Below are 10,920 nucleotides of genomic sequence, written 5' to 3' on the forward strand. Positions count from 1 at the left end.
CTTTGGTTCTTTGTTTATTTGTTTTACGTCCCATCGAGTATGTTTCCTCATATTGAGAGATCACCACCTGTAAAGGAAGAACCACATATTCCGACCTATGCTTATCGCCTACGACCGTAGCAATGAGGGTTCTTTAATATGCCAACTCCTGCTGCAACACGCGACTTTCGTTTACAAGCCGCAAAAATATGTACACTGGGTTTTGTAAAAAATAGATTAAGAGATTCCTTAACACATAGGAATGAATACACCAATAAAGAGTTTATAATTTTGTAACGATATTGGGTTGATTTATGTTGTATTTGATAACAAATAAATTCTCATTTTAAAAATAAAAACCACAATGAACGATATACCTATGTATGGTTTTTATTATAAACACAACATTGTATATATGACAGTGAAATTTGTATTTTCTTCACTTGGATAAATACAGCTTCATGAATTTGCATTTAGATTTGATAAAAGTAGATTTGATTCAAACTTTATTTTTTAAAAATTTCAGAAATATCTTAATCCTTTGAGATTAATTTTTCCTCTCGTATGGGTCAACAATTGAAATAGGCTAGGACTGGTGTTCATTTCTTTGACGTATTGGACTGTACTTCCGTGGGTCAGTTGATCAACATGACTTAAGAAAATAACCATGATGATGCAAACTTTGATAAGTTATGAAAGTTTGACAATTTCATCGCATATTTTGATTAATGTCATATGTATTGAAGAATCCATAATCATTTTCCCTGATATTCAAACAACATTTTAGAACACTTTTTGAACTATAACAAAATTAACAATGAAAGTAAAGTGTTGAAATTAATTTACAATCCAGTCAGCAAAAAGGAAAACAAATTTTAGGAATATTCACTGCCTTACAGTTACAGTCTGATTATAGTCATTAACCATCCCCTTATTACAGTCGCGTCGTCGTATCGATCGGAGTGGGAGGGCAGACTGCTGTTAGCAACCACGTTCATTCATATTTTGACGACCACGATTAAGCCTAAAATTAATTTTCAAATGAAATCTTAAACATATATTTATACCATATTCCGCTTGTACCATATTCCAGATCTGGTGTGTCCAGGGGTACGTGTTTGTCCAATTATTTATTTTGTATTGCTTATAGGAGTTATGAGATTGATCACTGTTCGTTATCTTCACCTTGCATTCACGTAAAGATAAGACATTTTAAATTTATTTATCCAAAATGTTTAGAGGGATTTACAACTTTGCAATATTTGTATTGCAATTTTGAGCACTGCATGGTGTTCTAAAACATGCTTTCATTTCTTTGTGATGTCTTATAGTTTAGTATCGGAGATGCACGTGTTACCTGTCAAAGCTGCCCGCACAGGTAAATTGAAGACACTGATGTGAAGGAAAGCGTAGTAAAGTTCATCCCCTTATGTACCATGCAAACCCTGATACATATATCAATAGAACATTCAACTAATATGGCGGATAAGCAGAGAAATATGACGGACACAGAGAAATCTACTATATTTATTAATTCATGTCAGCTTTAAGCTTAAATTTACAAACAAAGGAATAGATGCCGTCAACATAAGCGATATTCTTCATCATAAAAGAGTTCAGTATTGTATTCCATTATATTTCAAGTTCAACTCTACATTCTGCTTTTCTTACAAATATATTTCTACTACCGCATCCAAACTTTTTAATTATCAACAACTTTGGAGTTGCCTAGATACAGATCATATGATACTTGATGTTGTTCTTCGTCTTCTTTCAACTATAGTCCAACTGGGCATGTCATTACTGGTGATGTTGATATAGTTGAAAATTAAGACTTCAAATCACTTAATTTAAAAGGTCGTAAACATAGAGGGCCTCAGTCTTTCAATTGTCGACAACTTCATCCCCATTAGGAATTATGTCGAAGATTATGCCAGATGATGGACTAAATATGAAAAAGAGCTTCATACATTGGGAGAATGGATTAAATGTATAATTGGAATACATAATCCCACATTAGACACATCAAAACAAAAGTACATACATTCTATCGTTATGTGTTTAGGAAACCACAAGTGATGAAAGAATTAGATAGGTTACATGAGGAATATGTTTTGGTTCCCGCTAACAACGCTTGTAACAACATTGTCTTAGTTTGTAAGGCTCATTATTACAACTGTATTTTAAAACAAACTTGGCATTAATTGCACTTTTGGTGATCGTACTTATAATCCAACCACCCTTTGAAAAGATGAACTTCTTCGAAACCATGCTTCAGTTTTAGACACATTTAATATCCCAATCAAAGTGGCGAATGATTATGAGTTACCGTACCTATACTGGATTCCCAAACTTCATAAACACCCCTACACACAAAGATATATTGCTGGATCCAGTAAATCTTTTATGAAGCCCCTATCTTTGCTCCTCACGAAAATATTAACAACTGTGAATGCAATGTGCCACTTCATATGCCAGAAGTAAGGTAAATCAAATATGGATTCTGAAAACATTTAGTAAATCGCATAACTATTCTCAAATCAACAACAGCAAAACTTGTTACTTTTCAACACTTTACACGACCATTTCTCATTTTGAATTAAAAACTAGACTTTTAGACATCATAGATCGTTCCTTCTTCAACAAATTGGAAAACAGAAACATTCATATCTAATGATCAGTCATTCAAAAAATTACTTTGTTAAACAACAATCTGATGATTTCACACACAAGTACTCTAAAAGTTGAAATTAAAATATGCTGGAGTTCCTTATTGACAATATCTTTGTAGTCTTCCAACAGTATTTTGCTCCATTGTTAGCTGACCTGTTATTTATATACTTATGAAGCACAATTTATTCAAAAACTTTTACGTGAGAAAAAATGTGACCTCAAATTCGACATCTGTATGTATCGAAGACGTATCATCTATAACAATAATAATTTTCATTCATTTATCGATTCGATATATCCCAATGAACTCGAAGTGAAAGACACCATATGGTCTTCCACTTCCACTTCATACTTAGATATTTTATTGAAAGTAGATATTAACAACTAACAACTGAACTTTATCAGAAACGGGATGATCTCCGCTTCTCCATCATCAACTTCCATATTTTTGTAGCAATATTACATTACCACCTGCATGTGGCGTTAATATCTCTCAAATGATTCGATACGCAAGAGCTTGTTCTGCATATCGTAATTTCTTAAATCGAGGCAGGCTACTGACAAACAAGTTGATGGTGTAAGGGTTTCAACAGTCTCGTTTAAAGTCAACATTTTGCAAATTCTATGGTCGTTATAACGATCTAGTTTGCCAATAAATCCTATCATTGTGCCAAATGCTGTCTGATGTGTTTCATACCAATTATTAGGCCGTTCTTGGCATATTGATTTTACTGTGGATAACTTCGTTTACCTGATCAAGAAATAGGGCTCACGGTGGCTATGATCGGTCTTACTCCCCCTAGGCACCTGATCCCACCTCTGGTATATCCAGGGACCCGCGTTTACCCAACTCCCTATCTTGTATTGCTTATAGGAGGTATGAGATTGATTACCGTTTGTTATCTTCACCTTTCATATGACACATTAGCATAGATGTAACTGTTCAAACATATCAAAGTTAAGTACCAATAAGTTGAAAGAAATGTAAAGTGAATTGATTGACCAATTTAGGAACATGTGTAATGAGAACAGAAAGATAATGAGTAGAGTACGAAAATCAACAAATGGTTGAAACAAGCACTAAAACCGAATCCCAGATCACGTTTTCCAAATTCTCGGAATTTTCAAATAGTAAAAGGTATGAGATTTTCCATGCCACTCTATCAAAGTATCATGTTCCGCATCATGTGACCCCACACCCAAGTCACTAGCAAACCCTAGTGCTTTGACATTGACCAAAACAAATCTTTACATTTAATGTTTTCCTTAAAGTCCCCCCCCCCAAAAAAAAACCACCGAACGGTTGCTCCACGGATCACTGAATGTGGGCGGAGCTTATCCATGGTCAATGTTATTTACCTGGAATTTACCTGGCCAAGAGATCGGTTGTTGTGTATATTTTTATGATATACACAGGAAATTTCTCACGTTATTACAAATTATGCTTAGTGTCTTGATTTGTGCAAAAAAAAAAATTAAAATTTCTACCTACATGCATACCGCATTTCTATTTCCCGTAAACCTTCGAACTTGGTCATATTTATGTATTGCAAATGACAGGTTTAGCCCATTTCTAAACCTTTGATTTTTAAAACTTCTAATTAAATTGTTATATATCGTATATAAATAATTTCCTAAATATAATATTACCCGGCGTTTCCGGGCACTTCCTGGTGTCCTGGGAGTTCGCGGTGTCGTGGGTGTAGTAGATAAAATATCCATGTTTCGAGAGAATGAATAAATCCAAGTAGATCTGTGTACATGTACAACCAAATGAAGAATGATCAAGATACCCCTCAATATGGGCCGTCTGTAGGGTTTCTGTAGCTGTAGTGTTTGCGTAATGGTGGTATCCCAAACAGAAGCTGACACGAAGTCTACCCCCCTCCTCTCTCTCTCTCTCTCTCTCTCTCTCTCTCTCTCTCTCTCTCTTTAGGGTTTCTGTGGACGTAGTGTTTGTGTAACGATGGCACCCCCAAACAGAAACTGACACGAAGTCTACACCCCCTCTCTCTCTCTTTAGGGTTTCTGTGGACGTAGTGTTTGTGTAACGATGGTATCCCAAACAGAAGCTGACACATAGCTAGTCTACCCCCCTTCTCTCTCTCCCTTTCTCTCAATCATTGACTAAATGAGTAATTATTGTCATACGTATGCAACACTATTGCCATGCCATATTATTTCATCTATATTATTGCTACAGTTTTACACATCTCTCTCTCTCTCTCTCTCTCTCTCTCTCTCTCTATAAATATAAAACTGTGATAAATTATAAACAGCTCAATAACTCTCTCTCTCTCTCTCTCTCTCTCTCTCTCTAAATATAAAGCCGGGATAAATTATAAATAGAAATATCTCAATAACTTATTTATGCTTATTTACTATTGTTTGATTTCTGATTGTGTAATTTATAATCCATGTGGTATCTTAAACAGAAGCATTTTTTAAAACTACTGTAACAGTTTTAGGCATGGGCAATATAACCATTATACATGTTGATGTGCTGCGCCAATAAAGAATAACTTATGTTTGTTTGTTGTTTTTTTTTATTATTATTATTGTTTGATTTCTGATTGTTTAATCTATAATACATGTATAAAGATGGAGAGAGAAAATACGGTGATAAATTGCATTGTATAGGGGACATTAGAAATTAAAATATTCTAGGTGGGAGTCAATGCTATCAAAACTCAGGTATACTGGGGCTTTCCTCAAGATCTGAAGACTGCCGGTCATCATTAGCCATGATTGTTATCAAAACATCTTTCTCAGGTAGCTGTAGACCATGGTCTCTGCAAACGTCAATCAACCTAGGCTCTATTGTTAAAGGTTTGATTGACCAGCGGCTTATCATTGATCATGACACAGGTAAATTTGGGGGCGTTAACTTAAAGTTGGGTCTTTAAAGAGGGATGCCCTTTCCATCCTTAGTGAGCTCTCAAAACCTTACTATCAACGTCTAATTAAAGCACTTAAGATCAGATTTGGTTTCCAAGGGAAAGAAAAAAAAAGAGGGACTTAGCTCCAAGCTAAAATTAAAAAAGGAAATGAGACCATGTCCGAATTAGTACATACATGTATGATAACTAATCTAACCTAGAATGCATATCCTGGTGCCCCTTCTTCAGTCCTACAATCCAGAGGCTCTCAAAGGGATTGTGAACGAGTGGGTTCATTTCTTAAATTTATTAATCATGAAAAGGTGGACATCTGCCACAAAACAAAAATCAAATTGTATGAATATGACTGCACTAAACCATGCATAAATAAATGAGTTAACAAGAGAGTGTGTCATGTTCGCTATCATTGAGAAATAAAAATAGGAGCGCTACCTAAAATGATTCATGTAGTAAGGTGCATATAATCTACACTCAATTTTGTGTATAAATAGACTTGACTTACATATCCTTACGATAAGCGTAAGTAAGGCTACGTAAATACATATGCTACTACAAGCTTACTATTACGCTACATAACATATACAGTACAACCCTTTGTATCGCGATTGCTAACAAAATGGTATTAACTTGTAATGATACACAAACAGTACATCACCTATGTACCTATCACTATCAAGACCTCTGACATTTACAAACATTCCTCACTCATTACTTACAATAACTATTGTGAGAGTGGTGCCATTTGATCCTAAATATTGTGCTTAGAGTTACCAGGTATAGTAAACTTGCTCTGCATAAACAGTAGAACTGACCATTTGAGAATGTACATGACATGCAATAATGGCTACATAACACAGCTAAGCCATTGGTCACAATTTAGCATATAGAAATATTAATGAGTATTATTCAAAAAGCTTAATACATGGGACTAGTTTCATACATGTGATTTAACAAACAAATAAAAGAATATATTTTGGTGGAAATACACAGACAGTAAACAGTGACTATCTGTGTAACCTATTTCTAAGTTGTAAACTAAGACAACTAATAAACAAAAGATATACATAACTGCTGTCATCTACAACATACTAAGATATCAAGTAGAACTGATTCATCATGTGGTTAAACGAATTGGTAATTAATATAGATATGACACAGGCCATATGAGGGGAACACTAAAACAGTGTTAAAAACCCGGACTTAGGGAAAACATGTTCCAACGCATCTACCACAAGATTTATGAGGTTGATCAATGAATCAAATTTCCTGTATGTGTAAGCTGAATAGTGACTGTGTAGCATTAAACATTCAGCTGGTAATCTTCATAAATCTGAACTTTTGGTGAAAAGTAAGGCACATTGATGTTTTGCAAAAATAAAGATCGCTGTGTACTTGACTACTTCACGGAAATAAAATCTTTTTTTGAAAATAAAGGGTAGTTTTGAACTGTTGGTACAAAGTAGGACATCCTGTTGCTTTGCCAAAATAAAATTCCTGTTCTGCATATGTCAGCTAAATTCTAATGTATGTAACATTAAAAGTTTAGCTGATAATCCATTTATATATATATATATATATATATATATATATATATATATATATATATATATATGAACTTTTGGTAAAAAGTATGACATCTTGATACTTTTGTTTTTTCAAAAATAATTACGTTACAGAAAGAAATCTTAATTTGTAGATATAGGGTAGTTTGATTGTAATCAAGGTATTTTTGGATATTATCACTTCGTTGTTGTACCGTAACAATTATTCTTTTCTACATGTTACATTTATTGAAAAAATAACATCAGGGGTTCGAGGAGTCTCGTTTAAAGTCAAAATTTCGTAAATTTTATGGTCGTTATCACAATCTAATTCACTAACACAACCTTTCATTGCCTCAAATGCTGTCTTGTGTGTTTCATACCAACTGTTAGACAGTTCTTAACCCACTGATTTTGACTACGGATTACTCCGTTTACCTGATCAAGATGTAGGGTCACAGCGGGTGCTACCGGTCGAAAGGGAATGCTTAAACCTTCTAGGTATCTGACCCCACGGCTGGTGCATCCAGAGGTCCGTGTCCATCTCTTAATATGTATTATTTTTAGGAGCTTTCTGATTGGTAGTTCGTTACCGTCACCTTTTCATTAAATAGAGATTACCTATTATGATTTTGTTTATCACATTGGTGTATCCAGGGGTCCCGTGTTTGCCCAACTTTCTATCTTTAATTACTTATAGGAGTTATGAGATTGATCGCTCTTCGTTATCTCCACCTTTCATCATAAAACAGTTATTAGTAATAAAATGTCAGAACTATGTCCCAGCAAAATCTAAGTGCAAGGTGAAGACAACGAACAGTGATCAATCTTATAACTCCTATAAGCAATACAAAATAGATAGTTGGGAAAACACGGACCCCTGGACACATCAGAGGTGGGATCAGGTGCCTAGGAGGAGTAAGCATCCCCTGTTGACCGGTCACACCCACAGTGAGCTCTATATCCTGATCAGGTAAACGGAATTAACCGCAATCAAAATCAGTGTATTTCTTGACAATCTCAAGAATTTTTCAAATAATTCGAAAGTAACTCTAAATTATCTCCTAATTTCTCAGATATTTTACAATCACTGATGCCTTTTACGTTTATATAATGTATTGTACTCGAACACACCTCTTTATGTTCCTGTTATTGAATCGAACACATCGATCGTTCCCATAATTCCTTGTAAAATCAGCCAAGCGTAACTTTATCGACTGGTATTCATTCCCGGGTGAACTGTGTCAATGGTAAAACGGTAGCTGTGTCACTGCGCCATATTCTGCCTATATTTATGATAGTTACCATATGGTAGCGTCATGGATAGTTGCTGAACATTGGGTCGGACGAGGGAATCAATCGTGGGTTATTATTCCGTATGTCAACGGGAATCCAACCACATATCTACGGGAATCCACGGGTTATTATTGGACCTTATATCAACGGGAATCCACGGGTAGCTAATATTTCGATTCATACCCAAGAGGAGGGAAATTCCAATACAATCAACAACTGCCAGGAACCGCAACTAAGTGTCGATCATGATTCGCCTTTTATAGTACATTAGCACTGCATAGTATTGGCAAATATGTATATTTTGACGTATCAATGAACTCGAACTTTAAGCTTATGGCAATCCACAGTGTCAGTTTATTGTATAACTGAAAATTTACAACAATGTACATTGAGAATATCGATAGTTTTTTTTTTCATTGTCAATATTCATTTCTAAAGCTATGTGTGTGGTAGATGTGAGCGTGAGGTGAGATTATTATTGTTCTATTTTTCTATCTTTTCTTTTATAAATAAATTCTGTAATTTAAAGTTGTGTTTTTGTCTGGTTAGAGATAACATTGCTTGTCCCACGCTCCCAATGCTCTCATATGATTTCAAAAGTATTCTCATTTGTCAAATGAAATCTCAGAATTTTGTTTCTTCATCTCCATCAAATTTAAGAGTATTATTTCCATATATCTTACATTTTAAACAAATATTAATCCCACTTCGATTTTTAACTCATTGTATTGTTGGAGTATTTTACATGCACTTTTAATCTACAGGGGGTGGGGTAGGCTAGCCGTGATTTTACCTCGAAAAGTCAATTTCTTACTTGATATAAAGACTTGCAAAACTAAAACAAATTATTACAGGATCTGTATAATTTTTCACGTTTTTGAAATGATTCCAAAACAATGCTATGTTCCTCATTAATTTCTATATAAAAGTGTGTCTTCTCTATTTACTAGAACAGAGATATCTGATACACATCCACTTCAAGTACACCCAACAGCTGATTATATAATCTGTCCATAAATCTTTTGTAGGCTACTTGGTCCGATGATTTAGCCGCCTACTTGTTTACAAACTTCCAAACCAACCCACGCGGTCTTTATAACTTGTGCTATTTGTTTCATTTGCTTTGATCGTATAGCACGAGAATATTTTAGAAATAATGACTTCAAGGAACTATGTGATACTGTAATTTTATGCAAGTAATTTGACAGAAACGGTCATGGTTCCTAAGAGGCCCCTGCATGCATTTTCTAGAACCCCATTTATTTAGAATACCTCATCCACCACTAGGGGTCGCTTATTCAATGACTGTTCAACCCTAATAATCGATTGTGAATGCGCCCAGTGCTTAGAACTCGTTTCCCATATCAACAGTGAGGTTGGAAGTTTTAGCAAAGAGCATAGTAACGTTTGTTGCCATATCGTTTCAAGAATTCTTCAAGACAAAGCAAACCTTGGCCTACGATACACCATCCAGAAGCAGCACTAACCATGAACAGCGTTACAGTATTGTGTTTAATTGCAGTAGCGATCAGTGTGGCGTACGGTACGTAAATACAACTTGTAGTCATTTATTTAAAAAATACATCAAAAATCACAAACTTAAAGATAAAACACTGAAGCAAATTTTAATTTATAAAATTGTTTCCCATATCAATTTCTATTAGGTTGGGATATAGAGCAGTTAATTTTGATTAATCAATTGTGATTCTTATTGAACGAACCAGCTAATCAGGGTAATCTTTAATCTTATATGTTTTTCTATATTGTGAAAATTTTGAGATTCAAATCCCTATATAACTCAATCTTCGGTAGTGGGAGAGAAAGAACTGATTCATTATTACGAACAAAGTTTAGATAATTTTATCACTTTGATATGATATGAAAATGAGTACTAATACTCCCAACTCTATTATAAAAACAAAAAGAGATCTTTCTACTTTTTTTTTTTAAAACTTTGACAATAGGAAGTGACGCCCCCTGCAATGCCACTGGAGGTGTTTGCCAATACGTCCATCTGCCCTGTCGCGGTCGGTATATAAGTGGACTTTGCTCTGGAGGCACTCGTCAACGTTGCTGTTTGACAACTTCATCTGACACTGGTACATTCAGCTTTGGAAAGGACATTTAAATACAGTACAACGCAGTGATAGCGAACACGCTTACAGCGAAGTGATTGTCATATCCTAAAACATATCACTTTGTTAAACACCGTTCTGATTCCACACTCTGAAGTACTCTGAAGTTGAAATAAAAAATATATGCTAGAGTTCCTCAGTGACAATATTTTCGTGGTCTTTGGTGATCAGGTCTTCCAATATTAAGTAGGAATTTCCATGGGCACAATTTGTACTCCTTAGTTAGCTGACCTGTTTCTATGTTCAGATGAAGCAGAATACATAAAAAAACACCTTTTACGTGGGAAGAAAAAATATCTTAATGTGGCCTTCAATTCGACATTTAGATATATCGACGACGTTTTGTCTATTAACAATGATAACTTTCATTCATATGTCGATTTGATATATCCCTGT

General features: G+C 34.8%; 1 long non-coding RNA gene across 1 annotated transcript; it reads left to right on the forward strand.

The window, feature by feature from the left end:
* Window positions 1-9,711: 9,711 nt before the first annotated feature.
* On the forward strand, window positions 9,712-10,658 carry LOC130047450 (uncharacterized). Its single transcript, XR_008796340.1, has 2 exons — window positions 9,712-9,932; window positions 10,354-10,658. It is a non-coding gene; the product is annotated as an uncharacterized LOC130047450 (long non-coding RNA).
* The last annotated feature ends 262 nt before the right edge of the window (window positions 10,659-10,920 follow it).

This window comes from Ostrea edulis, chromosome 6, assembly GCF_947568905.1.
Source record: "Ostrea edulis chromosome 6, xbOstEdul1.1, whole genome shotgun sequence".
Lineage (NCBI taxonomy): Eukaryota > Metazoa > Mollusca > Bivalvia > Ostreida > Ostreidae > Ostrea > Ostrea edulis.